Below are 26,596 nucleotides of genomic sequence, written 5' to 3' on the forward strand. Positions count from 1 at the left end.
TGAATGTATTCGAACTCGCGACATCTTATACACGCTACTAGCTGACACGTAGCTACAACAGCTCCAGAGCTCGACAACTATTCCTCCAGAACTTTTGGATTCCACAGCACTGGGAGATTATGCATATGGCCAGGTCTTGACTTCTGAGAGACAAACAGTTACAGCTTTTCTTTTGGACTGAACGACGTTTTCTAGTAACAGATAGCGCAATAGAATAGCTCAAGTGGAAAGGAACACTTCCTATTTAAACTTCTGCATCCTACACTGTTGGCAGTTGTGTGTAGGTGGCAGTTACGTGATTTTATTTCTGTGATTACAAAATAGTCGAATGTATGCACTGGGTAGCCGAGGCAGCTAGTTCATGGTGATTCAGTCAACCAAGTAAATGAATTTACTGAAAATGCTGCAAATTACTACAGGGAGCCTGTGTGTCAGAATTCTCATCCAGTGTGGCGCAACTGCGTTACGATAGAAAAATGACTCGCAGAGAAGAGGATTTGGTGGTCTGTTGGACGGATGGTAGGTTGTTATACCTATGGTCTGGGTTCGATTCCCACTTCCGTCAATGATTTTAGATAGGGAGAGACAGATTCCATTCTCTCCTGGCTACACCAAGTGAAGGAGATATAAAGGCTGCGTGGTCTGAAAATTCACATTAAAGATGATATTCCTTCTTTACCAAGTAGACGGTAGGTTGAACCACAATAAAGTCTGGAGTGGCGACATGTAGAAACTCTATCACCAGTAACCTTTCTTATACTAGTTATTTATTTCAAGTGACGACACAAACGCTATGTATGGTCACAGGACACTTATTCCATCTTTTATTTGAGCTTCTGTATGTCGATAAAATTGGTTCTAAACTGGGAATGCAACTGAGACCGCCCTTAACGCGGAATTTGATCCCTTCGTGGCAATACAGCTCGGCTACAATTTGTTGTTTGTTCAAAACTGCAGATTCCTCAACACCTTCACATATTACGCGTGAATGGGATCGAATCCTGGCCCGGCAATAAGAATTAAATTATGTATTATCAAGCTCTATCATGAGAACACCTATCTGCTGGTGGATAATAATTTTGATTTTTAATGTATTTTCATTCGTTGTCAACACTAACGATATCTGACGTTTTTAACTCCCAGTGAGACACAGAACTATATGCGAGATGACTGTAAGTTCAAGATGCTATTCTGAGCAGCTGGTGGATAAAAATTCGGTAGCTGACGTCTCTTTGTGTGTAGTCAACAACGATATGTGTGGGGCTCTATTCCCAGTGAGCGCTGAACTCTTCGTCATATTATTTCAGTTCGTCGTGTCATTTAATGTTCATACATATTCTCAACTAGCTGCTCGTGAATAACTTTAATTTTTAATGTCATTTTGTGTTAAATAGTTCAAATGGTTCAATTGGCTCTGAGCACTATGGGACTTAACTTCTAAGGTCATCAGTCCCCTATAACTTAGAACTACTTAAACCTAACTAACCTAAGGACATCACTCACATCCATGCCCGAGGCAGGATTCGAAACTGCGACCGTAGCAGTCACGCGGTTCCAGACTGAAGCGCCTAGAACCGCACGGCCACACCGGCCGGCCCCCGCCATCTGGTATCAATGCATTACCCTATCATCCATTACATATAATCATTTCCATAGTACACTTGATATTATAGATGAGTAGGACACAAGACAGGACATAGATAATGTCCGTTTGACGTCAACAGTGTGTAACATTTTACTTTTTTTGAATAGGACAATGTTCCTCTCCAATAATTTTTAGATTAGTTACAATAAGCTTACGCTGCAAGAGAATTCGCTTGTATTTTTCAATATGTGGTCTGTTGTCGGTTTGAAGGCCTTCCATAACATCGGCAACGTAGTGCAACTCCACCGAGGGCTGTCTGGAGTAGGGTGGAGATAGCAATGTGAAAGTTGCGAGCTGTCGAAGACGATCTTCATATTCCTAATGCGATTAGGACATCGTATACTCTTGACGACGTTTAGCACCTGTGCAGTCAGTCACCCAATTTCAGAATTCATTTTGAGTAATCCTGCTAAATTCCCAAAATATTGTCTTTTTATATTGATGAGTAATATGGATAGTCGTCACGTTCATGTGCCGTCTACAACGCAAATTTAATGTTACTATCCTAGGAACTAACCTGCAATACGTTTTGTATTTCATAATCGGAACTATCTGCATTAACCGTCATCAGAGCAATGTCAGGGAACAGAATGCAGCAGTGCCTTGCTACCTACTTGAGGACGTGCTTGAATCGTGTTCTAAGGAAAGGGTAGTTGCTGGTTCACATTATATTACACTAGCGAGAAGTACCGACTTTTCCTTTTCTCTGCAAACATCCAGAACTAAATTCAGTAACTAAATGCTAAGAATATATTTGCATTGTGCCAACTCAAAGATCAATAGATATGGATATAGATATAGATACAGATTTTTATATTTAAAGCCATTCTCGTTCTGCGTTGGAATAAACATCATTCATTATTTGCTTGTTCTTGTTACGATTGTTATTGTCATTCTCTCACTCGCAAGAGTTTTCGCATTCCTATTTGGTATCGATGCACATGAAGAGTGGCTATGAAAGAAGGGAATACTGAATGTTACGTCATGCAGAATACACTCATTTACTTCGGCTCCTCGTGATCTACGCTACAGGAGAAGTGAGATACATAAAGTTGACAGTGTGAGGACAGACCTGGTAGCACAACTGTGCAACTACACAGTGTTACCAGATAAAATGGTGCTGTGGAATCGAAAGTGTAGTACGGACTTTGCCACATTAGCAGACAGCTGGTAATTTAGGACCATGACCGTGGATTACACTTTGGTCAGTGCTGGTTAGAGTGCTGCAACTGTAAATGGAAGGCTTTGTTTGATAGTCTTATGCTGATGCTGTCTGAATAAATTATGCCATTGGATACAAAGCGGTTTAGTTTTGAGACCTAACCCACGAGGGGGGAAGGCACAGTGGTCTGCTTCAGGAATTCCAAGCAATAAAACACAAAAAACAACCCAGGAAGGGAGACATGCATTTGGAATCTGTTCATCGTTACGGGGTCAAACAAGAGGGTAAGATTACTGAAACAATGATCGGGCTACTTAGTATATAATAGAGCATACAGATTTCAAGGAGGAAACGTATGAAGACGCAGACTTCCTCGTTATCAATATGTGCGGCATATCTTTCGTGTTAACGAAAGTAAATTCCCGCTTTACCTCTTCTTACGTGTCAAATGAAATGAATGCCATGAGGAATAGAATATTTGTTGACTGCGTCTCTTCTTGCTTCCATCCTTACCAACATATTTCTTCATTCTCGTGGTAATCATGACATTCTATGTGTATGCTGCAAAAGATTGCAAGTGGACAAATTCGACATCGAGGTGCAAAGCGTTATATTCAATTCGAATAAGCTTCCGGTGTATTTTTACTTCGTTTGTATGTTTAGATGATTATGAACGTTACGGAAAATTATCTCACATGCTTTATGTTGAATGAGAAACATTGAATGATCCGTTTTGCTTTCCCTACGTTGAAATGATATAATGTCGGCGTCAACAGCCTTCTTCCACGCCGGAAGCTGAAACTTGTATGATTCTGGATTAATGATAATTGAATGTCTCATATGTATACATAGCCCACAAGGCGACGTCAGAAACCATCAGGGGAGAACGCCGCATAAAAACCAAACGTGCGCGCGCGTCTCCACTCTGAAGAACCGTATCGGAGAATCACGGCAAGCATTTCGCTGAAGAGCTGCCTCGTCAGAGAGCCTAGAAATGGCAGCGTCGTAGCAAGTATTTGTCAACACTCTGATAGTGCATTTACTTCCGGGTGTAGGTCGGCGTTACCTCGCTAAATTCACTTGACATTCGTTTTCCACATCGAAGACTCGTACGATATAATCCACTGCAAGATGACACAATTAGAAAGTATATTTAATTTCTGGACTCCAAGAACGGCGTTCTTCACATAAGTAACACCTATTTGTGTGTGCATTCGGGAGGACGACGGTGCAATCCCGCGCCCGGCCATCCTGATTTAGGTTTTCAATGATTTCCCTAAATCGCTTCAGGCAAATGCCGGGATGGTTCCTTAGGAAGGGCACGGCCGATTTCCTTCCCCATCCTTCCCTAATCCGAGTTTGTGCTCCGTCTCTAATGACATCGTTGTCGACGGGACGTTAAAACAGTAATCTCCACCTCCTTTGTTCGTGTGTTTAAGGTTGCGTTTCGAGGCTCAGGCAACATCGCAGTGACTATATTCCGCCTCTGGCCGCCAGTGTGTCGTTAGCTCATAGTTCGCCGGCGGACGGCGTGGAGGTAGGACGTAGTGTGGTGTGCGCTGCGCCGTCTGTGCTTCCGCGTGGTAAGTCTTGCGCTTGCTGCGGCTTAAAACTCTGTTATAGAACGCTTCGAGAAGTAATGAGTAGCATGCAGTGATGGCTCAACCAAGTCGAAAAGATACGTTGAAACTTACTTTTGATCCTCGATATGCCAGACCCAAGTCGTTTGAAGTAGAAAATTGGTTAGAAGAAGATGTGAAGCTTTCCTTTAATGATGTAATTGGACTCCACCTGTCGATTGTAGCTTGTGTCGTGTTTGTTAAAATGCGTAGTTCCGAGTTGTGCGAGAAAATAGTTGAGTCTTCCGGAGGTGTCATGAAATTTAAACACTCAGATGGAAACGTTGGTGAAGTCACCGTTGCACATGCTGGTTTTGGCATTCGCACGATTCGAATCTTCGAGTTACCCTTTGAGATTACAACAGACCAAATTAATGCTGTAATTTCACCCTTTGGGAAAGTGCTCAGCAACTTTGCCGAGAAATGGTCAAGCGCGCATAAATTCCCAGTACTAAATGGCGTACGGCAGCTTCGTGTAGAGTTACAAAAGCACATCCCGTCGTACATCAATGTCTGCGGATATAGAGGGATTGTAATTTATGACGACCAACCGCGAACCTGTGCCGCCTGTAACAAGCCTGGGCACGTTCGCGCAGAATGTATACAGCGGCGCGTAGCACAGCTGCCGGCCGGCGAGGCCGCTAGGCCACCGGCGATGACAACACTGCCAGGAACCTACGCCGCCGTGGCACGCGAACGGCCGACTGTCTCCTCAGCCCCTGAATCGTGTGCAAATACAAATTCTCCAGACACTGAAATTCCGATGGACGTCAGTGCCGTCATAGCTGACGACTTACAAGAGTCCCGCCAATCTACGGAAACAGTTGAAGTTCCACCGACACAAGCGCCTGCAATTGTAAAGGCAGCAGATCCGCCGGAAGCTGAAGACCGACACACCTTGCAGGAAAGCGACACTAACTTGGATGCTGAAGAAAGTCCGTCGAGAGGAAATTCTCCGAAGAAAAATAAGAAACGCCGGCTGGCGCGCAAAGGTGCAGAGGAGACAGCTCCCATACTTCGACAAAAAGCGAAGGAAATAGGTAGTACCTTAAGCCAACCGATCTGTAGCAACACGAAAGCGACATCAGTTTCTGTGGAGCGTTCCCCTTCTGCGCTGGAAAAACGAGACGTCCAAGGAAAACCAACAAAGACAGCATCCAACCACCCTCAAGAAACGAGTCACTCTCATGAAGCTTCACTCGTCCCACCCACGACGACAACCTCAACCAGCTGGGCAGACGAAAGCGACCATAACAATCCCGACGCTGAAATGACAGAAATTTCAGAAACTAAGACAGACTGTAAGCTAGCCCCACAGGTGGCTGATATCTTCAACGACGACGTCTCCGCGAACGAACATTCTAAAGAACAAGGACACACCGCTGAAACATTTGCTACCGGTGAATATTATTAAGACGCGTTTTAAAGCTGACGTTTGCGAGACAAAACGGAAGAATGTTTTTTAAAGTTAGATCAAGTAGAACGAAGAATGTCTGACCTACAAGCATACAAAATCGCGACAGTAAACCTTAATAAGATTCATAGTTCCTTTAAACTACAGAACTTAAAAGATTTTATATACGCTTCTGACAGTGACATTATACTTTTACAAGAAGTGACAGACATTGAGCTTGGTAACGTACCTGGCTACAACGCCATTACAAACCCAGGGCATGGGGCGGAAATGGGCACGGCTCTGCTCACAAAGGAGGGCATAGTAGTCCAAGATGTAGTAAAACTACCAAACAGTAAAGGCATAGCGGCCACAATAAACAAAATACGACTCATTAACGTGTATGCCCCTTCAGGATCCAGTAACAGGCACCGCAGAACGGAGTTCTATAAAGAAGAAATTGTCCCACTATTTGGAACTCGATATGAACACCTTATCCTAGGAGGGGATTTTAATTGTGTTTTGCATGCCAAAGACCAAACTCCCAATTTCAACAAGTGTACTGAACTGGAACGTATAGTTAATGACTTACGACTAATAGACTCATGGGAACATATGCACGGTGCAGCCCCTGGCTTCACCCACGCCACAAGTCACTCGGCGAGCCGTCTCGACAGGATATATGTAACGCACAATTTGAAACACCTCATTTTGCAGTCCGAAGTATGGCCTACCGTTTTTTCCGATCATGCTGCATACATATGCACAATCAATCTGATAAAACAAGGGACATTCAGAGGTAGAGGCACATGGAAGCTCAATGTGTCACATCTGGAAGACCATGCTTGTCAGGAGGCATTTCACAAGGTATGGAGAGAGTGTGAAAGCAAATTTAGCTCGTACAACTCTGGCACTGACTGGTGGCTGAAACATGCCAAACCTAAAATACGGAGGTTTTTCATCAACTACTCCAAAGACAAAAACTTTTGGTACAAATCAACTATAGAATTTTACTTTCAGTGTCTAAGGGATTTGTACAAGTGCGATGCAACAGTTGTGGACAACCACGAGAGAATTAACAAAATTAAAGCAAAAATTTTAGCACTACGGCGTAAACAACTGGAAGGCTACCAAATAAGGTCGCGTGCCCAGAACATAGCCCAGCACGAGGTTACTTCCATTTATCATGTCATTCGTGAAAGCAAAAGGGCGTCTCGCAAGATATTATCTGAAATAACAACTGATGATGGAAGGAAGCTGACGAAGCAAAGAGAGATTAAAGAGGCAATCGTACAGCATTTTGAATCCTTAATGTCCAGTCAGCCGGTTGACGAACAGCTTCAAGACGAGTTAATGATCAACCTCCAGGGCAAAGTATGCCACGCGGAAGCACAGACTCTCCTCTCGGAAGTGACTGAAGAAGATGTCGAAGAAGCTATATATGGAAGCACGAAAAATAAAGCTCCAGGGGCAGATGGAATTCCAGCAGAATTTTATCGCAGATTCAGTGGCCTCGTAAAAGGCAAGTTTACCCTCATCTGCAACGAACTGCTAAACCCTACGAATGACATCCCGAAAGAATTTCGTGAGGGACTCGTAGTGCTAGTGCCAAAAACTACGAATACGAAATCTGTAAGCGCTCTGAGGCCAATTACGCTTTTAAACAGCGATTACAAAATCTTTGGCCGCATCCTCGCTCGCAGGCTGAAAACCACAATGACCAGCGTCACTGGCCCTTATCAAACAAGTGTGGGCAAAGACAGAAGAATTCTCCAGACCCTCTGTGATTACAGGGACTTAATCTCAACGGCCGACGTCTGCAAAATAAAATGTGCACTCATCTCACTCGACTTTGATAAAGCCTTCGACGGAGTTAACCATAGTTTTCTCCTTCGCACCATGGGCGCAATGGGCTTCCCACCTCGATTCATTGCGGTAGTCAGAAATACATTAACAAACAATTCAGCTAGATTTGTCATCAATGGACACATTAGCCGTTCGATTGACGTCACCAGCTCCATTAGGCAAGGATGTCCAATGTCAATGGCACTCTTCGCCATCGCCATGGAGCCCCTGCTTGCCTCCCTTATGAAACATCTACAAGGACTACAAATACATGGAGAAAAGATCGTGTGCAAGGCATACGCTGATGATGTTGGCTTCCTAGTCGTGAATGGCGCTGAAGTACTGAGCGCACTACGAATAGTAACAAAATATGAACAGGCATCTGGTGCAAGTCGGGGATTTTCAACATCGGCCGTGGAATTGGGACGCAAACGCAGGATCTGTTACGCGAGCTTGTAACCATGAAATGTCTCGGCATAGATTTTAAAAGAAATATCAAGCACACTATTGCTGCGAATTATCGAAAATTACTTAACAGCATACGCGCCTCTGTACAAGCACATAGTATTAGGAAACTCGATGAACTTCAAAAAGTAACAGTGGCAAATGTATACATCACATCCAAAGTTAATTATGTAGCACAAGTTCTGCCACCACCTGCGACTTTGTTGAAAAGCATCGCATCTGCACTAGGACACTTTGTGAGCCGCGGACGTATTTTCAAAGTCAAATATGACATTCTGATGCTCCCTACGAAATGTGGTGGGTTAAATATTACCGATGTCAGCAAAAAAGCGCAAGCCTTATACCTTGCTACCACATACAAACACTGGAAAGAGCCAAGTGGTACCCTTGCTGCACATTTGTTAAACGAAATAGCTCCTGCTGACGTCAGTGCACCTATAAATGTCCAACACATACCCAACGGACTATACCACTTGAAATACTTTTTCGTAGAATACAGCTATATACAGGCAAGGATTCCTGTGAAAGACATCATGAAAGTTAAAGAACTTTATAATAACTTGATGAAAGACAAACCCAGAAACGACATAGAACAAAAGTATCCTTGTTATAACTGGGAAACAATATGGGAAAATATTCACTGCCGGAACTTGCCAACGTATGTCAAATCGACCTGGTACTTTGCTGTAAACAGAAAAATTACGACGAACTCTAAACTTCACTCTATTCGATTGGCCGAGTCACCGCTGTGTCCATTATGTAAAATACCAGATACCGAAGAGCATAGATTGCTGTGTGACAGGGTAAAAGAAATATGGCTCTACATAAGACAAAAGATAGCGAGCATCAGCAGAACTACGCCCAACGCCGTTACGCCTGCTGAATTTTTAACCCCTGACGGTATACCTTACCCTAAAACAAAACGAAATGCAATTAACTGGTTGAAAGGCCAAACGATGCATTACGTCCTAACAAAAGAATCAAGCAATAGGGAGGACTTCTGGGTATACCTTACAACTGAGCACCACAAGTTGATGTGTACTAAAAAATACAAAGAAAATTACGCAAACTTTTTAACTAAAACAATCCTGTAACCAATAGAAATGCGTAATTTACATTGCACATCCAAGCATTTCGTATATTAGACGAATTATTTTTGGTTAAAGTTTGTACTTCAAGTAGCAGGAGGACGATTTCCAACAGAATGTAGTCAGAGAAGATCATCAGTATAGACCAATTAAGCCTATGTGTATCTATTACTTTGGTTTCGGGGAAACAGTGATGAAACTGGTATACACCATTTATTTAGTTTCTGTCTTTCTTTCTTTCTTTTTCTTTTCACAAGAAGACACATTTATGTTAATCAAGTGTAAAATCAAGCAGAAGAAGCCTATTTTACTTCATTACCTTCTGAAAAAGAAAATTATACTTATCAGGAATAATGAGTTTGCTTCTTTCCGTTTTTCCACGCACGGAGAACGAAATTTACAGATGCAGTTACATTTCCACAACAATTATGAGACTGCCTTCTCCATGGAAATTACATTTATTTTTATTCAAGCCATGTTGCAAACAAAGGCAACAGAAGGGGCATACTTCGTTCGTCGTTCAGAAGAAGCGCGTTTCCACATCATCAAGTTACATTCATTCTTAAAGGCGGAGAAGCCGGGCCGAGAAGGCAACACTTGGCGAGCGTAAAGGATGGGTTGAAGGGGAGGAAGGAGACCCAAAAAAAAAAAAAAAAAAAAAAAAAAAGAGGTTCCCTTGTGCGTTGCAGTGCTTGTACTACAAGACATAGCAGTTCGAATCACGGTAGAAGCCGCTGACTACAACCTTTTATTTTCCATTTTAATTAATGGAGTTGCGAACTGCTAGTAAAAATTTCTTATGCGAAATCTGAAGAATGCCTTTAAACATCAATCTTCGTCCGATTTCGACTTAGTAAATTTAGTTACTATCATGGATTTCTGCTTTGCAAATTCCAAGGTGCTTCACTGTAAAATAGACCCTGAAAAGATTCAAACCGACTGTCAACGATATAAATTTGAGCTTTGTTCGTCATATAGGTCTAACATGTCAGAAGGTTGTTTATGAAGTGCACATGTTCATTAATATAGTTCCCTTCTTCTAAATTTTTGCAATAGCATTTAACTGTAGACGTTTTCTAACACCGGCGTTAGCAATTCCTTTCCGTTCTCTGAAACCTTCAAAACGACAAATTTTTCTGATTTAAATCTGATGACCTTAACTATCATTTCCGATCAACAATAAATACTTCATGAACCCATACATGGAACTCCAAATGTGCAGTGTTCCTGCACTGCTACAGAGCATGCATTGCAAGGTATTCACACAGTTTATCGCATAGACTTACCATAAGGAATGAAACAAGAACTGTAATACACTTTACACCACAGACGCTCACTCTGGCTTGACGAAAACATCCAAACATTGACCAAAAGTTGCACAAATAATTGAGTTTGAAAGGAAAAGAAACGAGGTATGAAGCATTAATAAATTCATCGAATGTAGTGAGGTGGTTTAATTTCGTCCCAGTCTATAAAATTAATTTCGGGCCATACTCAGCTCTTGCCGATTAATGTAATATAATACGCGCCTACTAATCAGGGCGTCTGTCTCCGTTGCTTTTGAGCGTGAATGGAAATTGTAGAAATTTTCTGTGGAGCAACATTTAATAATAAAGCGTTTTAAATCATCAAAAGCGATGAGCGGTAGCAGGCGCTTTCGATAAAGAACGGGGGAGTGCAGCGCCGCTGCTGTCGCCACGGCCGCTGCCAGTAGCCAGCAAATGGATCCCGGAGCTTTGCCGCATACGGCGTCCAGAGGAGGACAGTCTGCAGGAAATCTGCCGCAAAATCGTTACTGGATAACATTTTGATATCGGTGTGTCACAAAGCGAAATAGATTGAATCTGCGCTACCATTACATTCACGTCTTCAGCATTCAGACAGAAGAGGCTATAAAAATATTTTATGCCAGCTGCTCTCGATCCACTGACATTATGAACAGAAACAACGCACGCTACCGCTAGACCACAGGCGTAATCATCCTAGAGTTTCTCTATCATGGGACAAGTTTTCCTCCAGGAAGTGCCGCAGTCTACAGTGTTGCCAGATTGTGCAGATAACCGGACTTAGAGAATTAGCGAGTTGGCCAGTTTTTTTGTCCCATGTCGCGATCGGCGCGGACTTAGCCTCTGAAGCGGCCGGCCGCCGGTCAAGTTTTATGTCAAAGAGTGTACATTACCATGAGGGGTGAGGTACACGTACACACGTGGTTTCCGTCTTCAATTACGGAGTGGAATAGAGTGTGTCCCGACATGTCACGCCAATAGATGTTCAATGGAGTGGCCATCATTTGCTGCACACAATTGCAATCTCTGCCGTAATGAATGTCGTACACGCCGCAGTACATCTGGTGTAATGTCGCCGCAGGCTGCCACAATACGTTGTTTCATATCCTCTGGGGTTGTAGGCAAAACACGGAACACATTCTCCTTTGACGTACCCCACAGAAAGAAGTCCAGAGGTGTAAGATCAGGAGAACGGGCTGGCCAGTTTATGCGTCCTCCACGTCCTATGAAACGCCCGTCGAACATCCTGTCAAGGGTCAGCCTAGTGTTAATTGCGGAATGTTCAGGTGCACCATCATGCTGATACCACATACGTCGACGCGTTTCCAGTGGGACATTTTCGAGCAACGTTGGCAGATCATTCTGTAGAAACGCGATGTATGTTGCAGCTGTTTGGGCCCCTGAAATGAAGTGAGGACCAATGAGGTGGTCGCCAATGATTCCGCACCATACATTTACAGTCCACGGTCGCTGTCGCTCTACCTGTCTGAGCCAGCGAGGATTGTCCACGGACCAGTAATGCATGTTCTGTAGATTCACTGCCCCGTGGTTTGTGAAATCCGCTTCATCGGTAAACAGATAGAACTGCAACGCATTCTCTGTTAATGCCCATTGACAGAATAGCACTCGATGATTAAAGTCATCACCATGTAATTGCTGCTGTAGCGACACATGAAACGGGTGAAAGCGGTGACGATGCAGCATGCGCATGACACTACTTTGACTCAGTCCACCGGCTCTCGCAATGTCCCGTGTACTCATGTGTGGGTTCATGGCAACAGCAGCTAACACACCAACTGCACCCGCTTCTCCTGTGACGGGTCTGTTACGGACCCGTTTGCGTGCTACGACCATTCCTGTTGCATACAGTTGGCGGTAGATGTTTTGCAATGTGCGGCACGTTGGATGCTCTCTGTCCGGGTACCGTTCTGCATACACCCTGCAGGCTTCAGCTGCATTTCGTCGACACTCGCCATAGATGAGTATCATCTCCGCCTTTTCAGAGTTCGAATACACCATGTTCACAGTTCCTACAACTCTACACTATCACAGACGTCTGGTAACACGGTGTACTACAGTTGGTCTGCGTGCGGAGACGAATGCAGAATAACAATAGCAGCAGGCGCTACATGCGGACACTGCGACAGGTAGACCAAACCACAACAGTGCACTACAGCCACACTCGTAAACACGGTGGTCATCGTAAACATGTCCCTGCAGATGCTGCTCGCCGACCGTGGCCCATCTTTGTTACAACACGCAACTGAACGTCGGAGGTTTCAAGCGTCAACTTTAGGTTACAATATCTCCGGATGTAATTAACATTTTACAATGCAACAAACGGCACTGATTACGTATTTGTTTATATGTTCAGATGTGCTAGCAAAACTAACGTGGTTCCATTTAAAAAAAACGTAGGTTTGTGTTAAAAAACATACTTCCGTGCATTTTTGTATGGCTTGTATTAAACAATTACACTAGCCCCTCTCCTCACGTTCAGTCAGTGGAATCGGTTCGTCAGTATTTGATGTGGTTTACGAAATATATCCAGCGGTAACGTTAGGTGACTCACCCTGTATATGTGCGCAGGGGATGGCCCAAGACAACATGTGCCGTCATCTGCTTTATACCCCGGTAGCAGCATCTAAATGGCCGCGTTCTCTGGCACACTGATGTGTATAAAAAAGTTACAATCTTCGCAATTTTTATATGATTGGAGTGACGTTGTATTTAGTTACAGAAAAAGTTGTAGCTCGACTCATTGAAACTTTGCCTGCTAGAATTTCTGGAACGGAACCGACAGTAGAACATGACCTGTGAACTACAACTTTGATAGACCTTGTATTAATTAATATTTTCTTCAAAGTGTTGAAATTTGTTATAGCTTTATTATTTAATGTATGCAGTCAAGTGCGATAATCAGAAATTTCTGTCATTAATATAAATGATAGTTAATCTATTACAAATAAGGACGGTTTTGTTCCAGATTTGGTTTTTAGTAAATTAGTTGAAAACTGTTAGAGGCAGCTTAATGAGGTCACATATTTAAGGTTTTTATAATTATCTAACTGACGCTTCATACCAATTTTCATCATTCTAAGTCTAATATTTAGCGTCTTCAGTTTTTCGTGAAAACACCGATTTTGACCAAATTATTGCTCCGATCAAGTTGAGACTTGTAACAGTTAATTTTGACATACATTTGCACATTCTGAACAGTTTTTGACTTTATAGCTTTACTATTTAGAGCCACTTGTTTTTTATTTAAAACGATGTATTTTGGGAAACTCATTCGTCTGATCACCCTGGGATTCAACAATTTAAACATTATTATACTGAGGCATATGTTGACAAAGTTTGGAAAAGCTACATTAGTTTTTAATTTCATTCTTAAATTACGCTGCAATACTTGTATGGTACGTACAGGCGCGTTGTGATGACGTGGCGCTAGTGAACTGCGTTAAGGCCCGGCTCATGCGGTCGCCTTTGTATCTCTCGAAAGATACAACGCTTGTTTCGCCGTATGTGTTACCGCTAATCTCACAAATTATTGTAGCGCTTTTGGTAGGATTTTCACCAACAGACAGATCGATTCACGAGGAAGGTTTGTGTGGTGTCACAGCCAGACACCACACGTCCTAGGTGGTAGCTTAAATCGGCCGCGGTCCTGTAGTACATGTCGGACCCGCGTGTCGCCACTGTGTGATCGCAAACCTAGCGCCACCACAAGGCAGGTCTCGAGAGACTGACTCGAACTCAGCCCAGTTTTACGGACGACAGAGCTAGCGACTAGACGTACGAAGCCTTTCTCTCTCATTAGCCGAGAGACAGAATAGCCTTCAGCTAAGCTAATGGCTACGAACTAGCAAGGCGCCATTAGCCTTACAGTGATTGTAATTAGAGTCTCACTTGTGTTCACCATAGAGATGTACAAGAAGAAATTAAAGATAAGTATATGAGAAACTCCGTTCTTTTCTTCATAGCATTAATTACGTATCCTGTTCCAGTACTTCACGCCCGTCTGCGTTAGTCTCGCGTGCCCTTTAAGCCACCTCTATCTACAAGGTGTTGGACCAGCTGCCGACACATCAGTTTGTGTATAGAATTTGTTGTTCATAGTCATGATGAGTAACATATGAAGTGCTTTACTGCTGTACTGGCGTTTGGAGTACATCTCAAGGCTATAATGGGAGCCACGAACTGGTAGTCTAGAAAGGAGGCGGCATCTGGATGGAAAAGTAGTAAAGTGACAGCCGCCGCAAGTCCAGATAGCTGTGGAGATTGACCAGAGTTTATACACATTATGATTTAAGTTCTCTGCTGCCTTTTCTATGTAATTTCAGGAGCTGCTGTAGTAATTTTGATGCGGTTACCAGTAATAGGTAGATCGATTCACTAGGAAGGTTTGTGTATATAATTACGTATTACAAACAAGTCTTGCGGCTGTAGATACCCGTGTGAAGCCGGCACGGGTCACTATCTGGATATAATTACACATTTTGCAGGATACTCTTTCTCCCTGACGACTGTTTCAGCTACGAACAGCCGTCCGTAAAGTCGTTAAATTATTACAAGAGCAATTTAGGCCGATCGCTCTTGCCTGGATACAACAGCAGTTATTTTTGCGTACGCAAATTGCTCTTCATCCTCAGTGACGTTGCGACTGTCAAGAAATTTTCTGTTCAGTCGCATATCCGTCTTGCTGTCCCGTTCAAGTAGTTTCTTTAGCAGACATCGAAGGGTACTGACTCGAGATCATTTCAAAAACCAGTAAACACTTAATCCAATTGGTTGTCTCTATTCATGGTTCTTGGAATATCTTATGTCCGGTGACTTATTTGGGTTTCAAATGAGCCACGTTATCCCGATTTTTATGCTGATTTTCATGGAGAAGGTCAGTGATTTGTAATGATTGAACACAGAGTATGTTGCATAAGTCTGCTACAAATAAAGTAGTGATGGAGGACGAAATATCCGATGGTCGGTTCCGTTATCTTTTGTTGTATACAGGGTGAATTACCTAAAACTTGCAATGCATAAAGCCGGCCTTGTGGCCGAGAGGTTCTAGGCGCTCCAGTCCGGAACCGCGCTGCTGCTACGGTCGCAGGTTCGAATACTGCCTCGTACATGGTTGTTTGTGATGTCCTTAGGTTTAAGTAGTTCTAAGTCTAGGGGACTGATGACCTCAGAAGTTGAGTCCTATGGTGCTCAGAGCCATTTGAACCATTTTGCAATGCATATATTGCGGAAAGGGAAAGTGCTCCTGATGTGCGGTTTCCACAAAATGGACTGGTAGTCAGAGGATCGTGTTGTTAGTCAATAAACAATGTGTAGTAATACTTAGAAAGTGTATTTTTGTGCAAATATACGCTTTTTAAATGGAACAATGCCTATTCACATCAACAGACTGAAAACAGGATAAATTGGAATGTCAGTATTGTTTGTTGCTGGATTCTAGTGCGACTCTTTCACGAGATAACGTATTTTGAAATGTTCCTACATCGATACTTGTACAATACCTGCGGTAGCACACGCTAAAAAACTTGCTCTCGATATGTGTATTCTGACCAATAACGAGACAACTATCACAGGTTGTGTTGTGACCACCGGCAGCAGCGACACATGCTTCTAGTCTGGTATGGAACGATTGATGCACAAGTGCTAACATTTCAGCGGGGATATCCGAGCAGGCTGAAGTAATATGTCATTGCATAACATAGGGTGTAGTTCGCATGTGCCCGTTATGTTATGTTACGTTATGTTAACCGGGGACCTAGAAACGACGGACAAGCTCCGTCCCCGCCGCAGCCGCAGTGGTCCGCAACCCCACGACGACTACCACAGTCCACTTCACCCCTCCGCCACCCCACACAGTACCCAGGGTTATCGTGCGGTTCGGCCACCGGTGGACCCCCCCCTCCCACCCATGGAACGTCTCACACCAGACGAGTGTAACCCCTATGTATGCGTGGTAGAGTAATGGTGGTGTACGCGTACGTGGGGAACTTGTTTGTGCAGCAATCGCCAACAAGGTGTAGCTGAGGCGGAATAAGGGGACCATCCCACATTTGCCGAGGCAGATGGAAAACCGCCTGAAAACCATCCACAGACTGGCCGGCTCACCGGACCTCGACACAAGTCCGCCGGGCGGATTCGTGCCGGGGACCAGCGCCCCTTCCCGCCTGGAACGCCAGCATGCCCCGTAGACAGTCTTTCAGCTTTCCCCATAGATAAAAGTCTACAGGCATCAAATGCCGGGAATGCCCCGGCCAAGGTACAGCTCCTCTGCGTCCAATCCAATGATCTGGAAACAATTCGTGAAGACATGATGTCGTACTTCGTGGACTGTTGGCTGGACAGCCATCACGTAGATACCACAAGTTTTCCTTAGTCTGCAGAGGAGCAATAATCTAGCACTCGAGGAAGACGGTCTGTTGGGAGGCTGCGATACTTTTACGCGTTCAGTGGTCCCTCTAAGAAAAACTATGTCACACCACTCTTTACATTCCACGGACTCTGGCGTTCCACCTGACGAAGCCAACGTGGATTGTCAACAGACCAGTAGCGCATGTTCCGGCGGTTTACCTGGCTATGATTGGTAAATGCGACTTCTTAACTAAACGAAATACGTGATACATCTGGAGTATTATGTCTTAATGCTCATGTACAGAAGTTACTCGCAACAAGGTTTCCACAATCGTTTCCATGCAGCCCTTGATGGAGAGAGATGGTAGAGGTGAAACACATGCCGATGAGCCGGCCGGAGTGGCCGAGCGGTTCTAGGTGCTACAGTCTGGAACCCCGCGACCGCTACGGTCGCAGGTTCGAACCCTGCCTCGGGCATGGATGTGTGTGATGACCTTAGGTTAGTTAGGTTTAAGTAGTTCTAAGTTCTAGGGGACTGATGACCTCAGCAGTTAAGTCCCATAGTGCACAGAGCCATTTGAACCATGCCGATGAAGAAAGCGTAGGACACTTGCTTGTTGCTTGGTTGAAGCCCCCCACCCCCTCGCGCTGTGCGGTTGCGCGCAAGCTAAGGTGTGGATAAAACGTAACAGCAAACAGCAGTAAGAACATTAATTTCCGTAGCTTGGTCACTTGTTTCCTTCTGTTACGTTGTCTAGGTGTCACAGTGCCACTTTCTCGTAAGTGCTTGAAGAGATTGAAAAATAATTGCCGAGGTGGTTAACGTCTATTGCTATATCTTGCCGCATACACCAAACAAGAACGAACTATACTCTTCCTATACTCTCCGCAGACCATAAGCATGTAGGATTTTTTGCACTGCTAAATCCCATCGTACACTCAAGGCCTGCTGCTTGGCTTTCACACACTAGGTGACTAGCAAGCCGCAGTGCACTCTAGGAATACACAAGTGCACTGTAAGCAAACATAACAACATCGTACCTAGCAACTACACAGGCTGGATGCACAAACAAGTGTCGACGCGGAAACATTTCAAAATACGATACATCGCAAACGACTCTCGCTGGAATACTGCAACAAACACCAGTGATATGCTAATTTACCCTACTTCTAGTTTGTTAACGCGAATAGGCATTGTTCCATTTTAAAAAGTGTATGTTTGCACAAAAATATACTTTCTAAGTATTTTTACAGTCTGTTGACTGGGTAACAATACGAGCCTCTGACTACCAACCCATTCTGTGAAAGCCATACATCAATACCACTTTCCATTCCTGCTATATCTGCGATACAAATTCTAGGTGATACCCTCTGATATGGGTGTTCTGGTCTCACGTCTGGGGTGGGACGGCCCATGGATTTTGAGGGTGTCATTACATTCTGATTCGTTACGAAACATGGAAGTACTGATCTTTAAAACTTTGAGGTTTTCAAACATGCCAGGTTTACTTGCTACACCAGTGGCGTACTATCCGACCTCAATAAAACCAATCATTTTAAAGCTATTCGCATGTCTCACACATCATGTGAAGCTGGTGAACTGTGTGTATGCGTATACTTCATTATGTCTTAATTCTGACACGGCTGATTGTTTACTCATGATTGTGTGTTTTGCATCAACGAATAATTCCATATCTTTCCTTTGTTACAGGTGAGTTACGATCTTCTTGCCACGTGCCGTAGCACTGTAAGTTACTAAACTAGTTATATACTTTTCCTACAAGTACGGAGATTGTGGTAAACATACACCACAAGTGAAACAACTACTTATTTCCTGTCATTTACAGAGTATGAAAAAAGAGTTTGAAGTTAAATTTGTCAGTACACTGTTAAAGTGTAGGTAAACAACTAACATTTAAGAGAAAGAAGGACATTGTCACTTTCTAAAAATGTTGAAAATAGCGACGGATTCGAGAGGAAAATAGCCCATGTTCTTAATATAACAGTTTAATCACTTTATGTGGTCTAAAGCAGCTGAACAATCATTGACAGTATATCAGCGAACTGTTACTCTAAATATGTATTTTACGTGGACGTATATACCGTCTATGCAACTAAATGCAGACAGTTTATTTGTTGCCATACGCGTTTCGCTTATTTTATTATGGGCAGCATCATTCCCTGCGCTGTTAACACGTGTGTGGTCGTGGAGATGTATTTGTTAGTCTTCATACTCCAGCTTGCCGATTTTGGCGTTCTTTAATCCACATTTGTCACATCGCATGTTTCACTTTCACTTTCCATTTGGTGGTCAACATATGTATATTTTACATATTTTGAAAAACCAAGAAGATCCGAATATGTTTTTTTATAAATGCTGCCTTGGCGCCCGCTGCTTCGCTCACGTAGAACATTTTTCTTTCTGTTTTATCGACTTTGTACGCTGTCACGTCCATTGCTTACTTGTAAGTCTACATGCTATAAAAGAATTAGTGACCTTTTACAAGGTTACAGTCTTTGCGTAAACTGTTCCAAAGGGTTCAGTTTAATTTTATACAGTGAGTTAAAGAAAGAGTCAAAATGGATACGCATTAGTCATTAGCGCTATTTTTACACACGATACTATATTCTCTCATCTAAAACTGATATTTCTGTCATGGAATCACGATTAAACATGGTATAGCTTTCGTCATTAGTAATGATTAACTTAGATAGCAATTACAACAAAACTACTTTTATAAACATGTATTTTGCACACAAAAAAGCTCTGTTCCTTTTTCTATTCAATTCTCACATAGCCGATTTGTTGTGGTGTCTGTTGATTTAGTTCACAAATTGCAACACCTTTTAAACTTTTCACTCTAATTAAAGCCATAGAAGCACAGTCTTTTCCGACTGTATCTTTGACCAAAAAGTGTTCTGCTTCATAATGAAATAATTTCATAAATTTTTTCATCCCCTGCTTCTGTTGGTGCTTCAGTTTCCAAAAATGCTCAAACACGTATTTATTTTTATTTCTGTTCGAGTAGTCAAATACCAGTTTTCATAGATGTAGCGTTAGTAGCTCCTTAATAATGATTTATTTTTAAAAAAACGTTCAGCAACCTCTTTACCCCCTAGTGTTAATAGTGGGGTGAAGTTCGTTATGGCGCAGTTTTACGAGTAATTTATTCAATAAGGCAGACTGTCTCCCACTTCCCCTCCCTCTCTGGGAAATCACCAGCCGTCCCCCACCCCTGTCCCATGGGTAGAAGTGGCAACATTGGACTGAAGATGTCACAGGTTTTCCCCCTCCACCTCCTCCACCTCACGTCTCCCAATACCCCTTTCCACCCCCACCTACCCTCCCCTCCGACACTTGGGAACTGGCCAGAAAAACCGCTCAGTCAGTCTTGAGCTTTTGATGCGGAAAGACATAGGATAGTTTAGTTTCTTTATTTTGAGTGTTATCCTGTTGAAATTTAGGGAGTAAAATAACTGATGATGGTCGAAGTAGAGAGTATATAAAATGTAGACTGGCAATGGCAAGGAAATCGTTTCTGAAGAAGAGAAATTTGTTAACATCGAGTATAGATTTAAGTGTCAGGAAGTGGTTTCTGAAAGTATTTGTATGGAGTGTAGCCATGTATGGAAGTGAAACATGGACGATAACTAGTGTGGACAAGAAGAGAATAGAAGCTTTCGAAATGTGGTGCTACAGAAGAATGCTGAAGATAAGGTGGGTAGATCACATAACTAATGAGGAGGTATTGAATAGGATTGGGGAGAAGAGAAGTTTGTGGCACAACTTGACTAGAAGAAGGGATCGGTTGGTAGGACATGTTTTGAGGCATCAAGGGATCACAAATTTAGCATTGGAGGGCAGCGTGGAGGGTAAAAATCGTAGAGGAAGACCAAGAGATGAATACACAAAGCAGATTCAGAAGGAAGTAGATTGCAGTAGGTACTGGGAGATGAAGAAGCTTGCACAGGATAGAGTAGCATGGAGAGCTGCATCAAACCAGTCTCAGGACTGAAGACCACAACAACAACCTGTTGAAAAATTTTGTTCATTTCGTCATTTTTTGGGCTAAAATTGGTGGTAAATTCAAAACTTTTGCTGGGAAAAAAACTGGCAGTTACTCTACAGCTAATGTGTGCCCTATTTCGCAATACCGATCGAAATTCAAATTTTTTGTGGGAAATAATCCCTAATTCAGAACATCAGTCATCTGGTTTAGAACACAGTAACACTCTATCCCGACGTAAAATGCTTCAGAACTGGCGGGAATAAGTCCTGCTCTAAATCATACGTATAGCCAAAAAACCGTAGTTAAAAACATTGTCACAGGTACATGAAACACTAACCACAAGTAATTACACAGCTACAGATTGCAGTCTTGTCCTGCTTTAATTACAATGCTACAGACCAGTGGGGATAACATACCGCAAAAAATCGTGCCCATAAAGATCCAGAAACATCGCTAATAAAGATCTAAACATACATGAAAGTCTTAATAGAATTTTGGACCACTTCAACTCTCTTCTTCCCCACATTAAGTTTACCATGGAGGTTGAAAGAGATGGGATGCTTCCATTTTTAAATGTTATGGTTTATAAAAAACCAGATGGTACTTTGGGACACAGTGTTCACTGAAAGCCGACGCACACAGATCGGTATCTGCATTCTAAGAGTTGTCATCCACCACACCAACGCAGTGGCGTCCTTAGGACTTCGGTACGCAGAGCATGTGCCATTTCCGGCGCGGACAGCTTAACCCAAGAACTTGCGCATTTGATGGCTGTTTCTACGGAAAATGGATTCTCCGAGAAGCAGGTTCGTCGGACCATCACTTGAGGTTCTTGAAGAGGAACATAGATCGGTGGCCTTTCTTCCTTATGCTGGAGGCATATCGTTTAAGAGTAGACGAATGTGTTCCATCCATCTTCTAAGATTAGGGCACTTCTCGGCTCTGGGAAATATGGTTTGGGGCTTAGGAAACCTGGTGTATACAAAATTCCGTGTCAATGTGGGAAGGCTTACATTGGCCGTTCGATTCTCACAGATCATGACAGGTGTGTGGAACATCGCCGTCATACGAGGCTTAAACAGCCGGAAAAATCGGCAGTTGCAGAACACTGCTTAAATGAGGGACGCGGTATGAAATTTGACGAGACTGTAGTAGTTGCCAAAATTTCCGGTTTCTAGAACAGTGTCTATAAAGAGGCGAGTGAAATTAGGCTGGCGGATAATTTAATTTACGGAAACAATGGGTTTCCTCTTGGCAGGACATGGAATCCTGTACTATCCCGCATCAAAACTGAACGCTCTTCGGTGCGGTCCTGAGTGCGATATACCGTTGCCGCCAGTCTTCTACTAAGGGCGGCGCCACCTCCTAGTCTTGGAGACAGCAACTGTGATGGGCGGCGCATGCGCCGTGTACTGGACGGTGGCCTATGTAGGACGTCGATTTGCAGTTTGGCGTCAGATTTCAGCGGGACTGATCATCGAAGCAGCATTCTCCTGAAGATGGTGACCAGTTGGATCGCCGAAATATCAAGTCAAGTTGATTTTAGGATCCGAGAGCAAACCCGAAGATACTTTCATGACTTATTACGCCGGGAAAGCCTACGAAGTCACATCTAAACATACAATCCAACACACACCGTAAATGAAGATACCTGCTAACAGCTCCGAGCAGAAACACCGTGACTAGACTGCGCCGAGCGCCGGAACCACTGAGAGCCCCGAGTAGAAACACTATTACTGCATTGCATCGGGAACGCTGACAGGTTACAGTACGAGGTGTGGCTAGAAAAAAACCGGACTAGTACTGGTGAAACAATAAAACGAATGCAATAAGGCTGAAAGTCGCGTGGCCTGTCACGTGACTCTCGCTCCGCCTACTGCTCGAGTTTCATCTGCCTCCTGCACTCAGTCTGCCCGTGGCGTCTGTTTTAAGTAGTTGACGTTTTGTCTGTGCGTCGGAACATGTTGAGTGTACAGAAAGAACAGCGTGTTAACATCAAATTTTGTTTCAAACTAGGAAAATCTGCAAGTGAAACGTTTGTAATGTTACAACAAGTGTACGGCGATGATTGTTTATCGCGAACACAAGTGTTTGAGTGGTTTAAACGATTTAAAGATGGCCGCGAAGACACCAGTGATGACACTCGCACTGGCAGACCATTGTCAGCAAAAACTGACATCAAAGGGATTGTGCACATTGATTGGGTACCAGAGGGACAAACAGTGAATCAGCATTACTACATTAGCGTCCTGGCTACCCTACGTGAGCGAGTACGGAGAAAACGGAACGATTTGTGGAGAAAAAAGTCATGGATCCTTCACGAAGACAATGCCCCAGCTCACACTGCGTTGTCAGTGAAGACGTTTTTGGCAAAACACAACATTCCCGTCTTAGATCATCCACCCTACTCACCTGATTTGGCCCCCTGTGACTTTTTTCTTTTCCATAAAGTCAAGTCAGCTTTGAAAGGAACTAGATTTGAGACTGTTGAAGCAGTAAAAGAAAAAGCGACGGAAGTAATGTATGGACTTACCGAAAATGATCTGCAGCATTGCTATGAACAGTGGAAAATTCGTATGGAGCGGTGTAGAGACCGAGGAAGAGAGTACATTGAAGGAGATAACATGAAATTGAAAATAATTGTAAATAAATGTTTTTTCCAGCATCAGTCCGGTTTTTTGCTAGCCGCAACTCGTAAGGCTGTCCGACACCTGTGGAGAGGCGGTGGACCGCACACCGATAGTAGTAATTTGCTGAGCTAATAATGGTCATCCCCGCAGCCAAACAGACCGACTAGCCTAGTTCAGAATATCACCACCAGAGACTCCCTCGAAATTGTGACGTCATCAGTTTTTCCCACCCATCCCCCCTACCGCTGCCTTCCTTTTCCCCACCTGGGAATTGGTGGGAAAAGCTCAGTTCGTGATGAGCTATCGGTGTGGAGGGAGTAGGCTGGTATTTTCTTTATTCCATTTTTGGGGATGGGCAGTTGTTATCCTGTTAGAAGAAAAATTAACAATAACCCACCCCCATCTCCCGCTGCACACCTGCCCCGACTTACTTTTCCTGTCACTTGTGCTCGCCTTCACGGGCAGAGGACTGACTGGCCTGGTTCACAATATCGTCATCAAAGTGTACTCAAAATTACTGCACTGCGTCCTGGACTGCTGACTGGTTACAGCAGGTTGCGAACAGGCGATGCAAATACACTCCTGGAAATGGAAAAAAGAACACATTGACACCGGTGTGTCAGACCCACCATACTTGCTCCGGACACTGCGAGAGGGCTGTACAAGCAATGATCACACGCACGGCACAGCGGACACACCAGGAACTACGGTGTTGGCCGTCGAATGGCGCTAGCTGCGCAGCATTTGTGCACCGCCGCCGTCAGTGTCAGCCAGTTTGCCGTGGCATACGGAGCTCCATCGCAGTCTTTAACACTGGTAGCATGCCGCGACAGCGTGGACGTGAACCGTATGTGCAGTTGACGGACTTTGAGCGAGGGCGTATAGTGGGCATCCGGGAGGCCGGGTGGACATACCGCCGAATTCCTCAACACGTGGGGCGTGAGGTCTCCACAGTACATCGATGTTGTCGCCAGGGGTCGGCGGAAGGTGCACGTGCCCGTCGACCTGGGACCGGACCGCAGCGACGCACGGATGCACGCCAAGACCGTAGGATCCTACGCAGTGCCGTAGGGGACCGCACCGCCACTTCCCAGCAAATTAGGGACACTGTTGCTCCTGGGGTATCGGCGAGGACCATTCGCAACCGTCTCCATGAAGCTGGGCTACGGTCCCGCACACCGTTAGGCCGTCTTCCGCTCACGCCCCAACATCGTGCAGCCCGCCTCCAGTGGTGTCGCGACAGGCGTGAATGGAGGGACGAATGGAGACGTGTCGTCTTCAGCGATGAGAGTCGCTTCTGCCTTGGTGCCAATGATGGTCGTATGCGTGTTTGGCGCCGTGCAGGTGAGCGCCACAATCAGGACTGCATACGACCGAGGCACACAGGGCCAACACCCGGCATCATGGTGTGGGGAGCGATCTCCTACACTGGCCGTACACCACTGGTGATCGTCGAGGGGACACTGAATAGTGCACGGTACATCCAAACCGTCATCGTACCCATCGTTCTACCATTCCTAGACCGGCAAGGGAACTTGCTGTTCCAACAGGACAATGCACGTCCGCATGTATCCCGTGCCACCCAACGTGCTCTAGAAGGTGTAAGTCAACTACCCTGTCCAGCAAGATCTCCGGATCTGTCCCCCATTGAGCATGTTTGGGACTGGATGAAGCGTCGTCTCACGCGGTCTGCACGTCCAGCCCGAACGCTGGTCCAACTGAGGCGCCAGGTGGAAATGGCATGGCAAGCCGTTCCACAGGACTACATCCAGCATCTCCACGATCGTCTCCATGGGAGAATAGCAGCCTGCATTGCTGCGAAAGGTGGATATACACTGTACTAGTGCCGACATTGTGCATGCTCTGTTGCCTGTGTCTATGTGCCTGTGGTTCTGTCAGTGTGATCATGTGATGTATCTGACCTCAGGAATGTGTCAATAAAGTTTCCCCTTCCTGGGACAATGAATTCACGGTGTTCTTATTTCAATTTCCAGGAGTGTAGATCGCGGAATACTCCCACGTAATTATAGTGCTACAGATCGTCAACATGCACACTGATATGAAGTGGTACGTTTAACGTCACTCTTCAGTCCGGAACCCTGCGACCGCTGCGGTCGCAGGTTCGAATCCTGCCTGGGGCATGCATGTCTGTGATGTCCTTAGGTTAGTTAGGTTTAAGTAGTTCTAGTTTCTAGGGGACTGATGACCTCAGATGTTAAGTACCATAGTGCTCAGATCCATTTGAACCATTTTAACGTTACTCGAAAATTTCTTTAACTTTATCCAGTTCATCTTTTACACTGTAATCTGACTGTCATATGATAAACCTAAATCTGCTGTTCTATACATTTTTTGGACTTATTTCTCTCGCGCGGTCTTTGTGGGTGCTATGTCCGTCGCGTGAACTACAGTAGCAATTCCGCCAAATACCATTCAACCTTGGCGCCACACACAACTGCCGCCAGAAATGTGTCCGCAGGGTACACTTGTGCACGAGCTGTGCCATGGTATGTCTACCGTAGTGACGACTGGAACACAATAAAGGAGATTAGGATACCTACAGGGTCATACTTATAGACGATCATTCAATATCGATGAATTGCGGACGTATCTGATTTTGTTTTCAGTCTTCGTATAGTATAGATGCAGCAGTAAGGCTTCCTTGGCCGTTAAATAAACCTACATCTGGCGTAGCAATACGTAGAGGAGACTAGGGTATATACAGAGACATATAGACATTCGATCATTACACATGTAACTCAAAAAGAAACGAAGAAATCGATAATAGTTCTTTTGAAGTACTATTGTTGGAAGGCATATTTTACAGTTTTCTATCTCATTGGCCATTTGTTTGTCTGACTTCCAAGTTAGTAGTACATTTATCGGCAAGGTTAGTTTGTCGTGCGGTAGCGGTCTCGCTTCCCACGCCCGGGTTCCCGGGTTCGATTCCCGGCGAGGTCAGGGATTTTCTCTGCGTCGTGATGGCTGGGTGTTGTGTGCTGTCCTTAGGTTAGTTAGGTTTAAGTAGTTCTAAGTTCTAGGGGACTTATGACCACAGCAGTTGAGTCCCATAGTGCTCAGAGCCAT

Source organism: Schistocerca nitens, chromosome 1, assembly GCF_023898315.1.
Source record: "Schistocerca nitens isolate TAMUIC-IGC-003100 chromosome 1, iqSchNite1.1, whole genome shotgun sequence".
NCBI lineage: Eukaryota > Metazoa > Arthropoda > Insecta > Orthoptera > Acrididae > Schistocerca > Schistocerca nitens.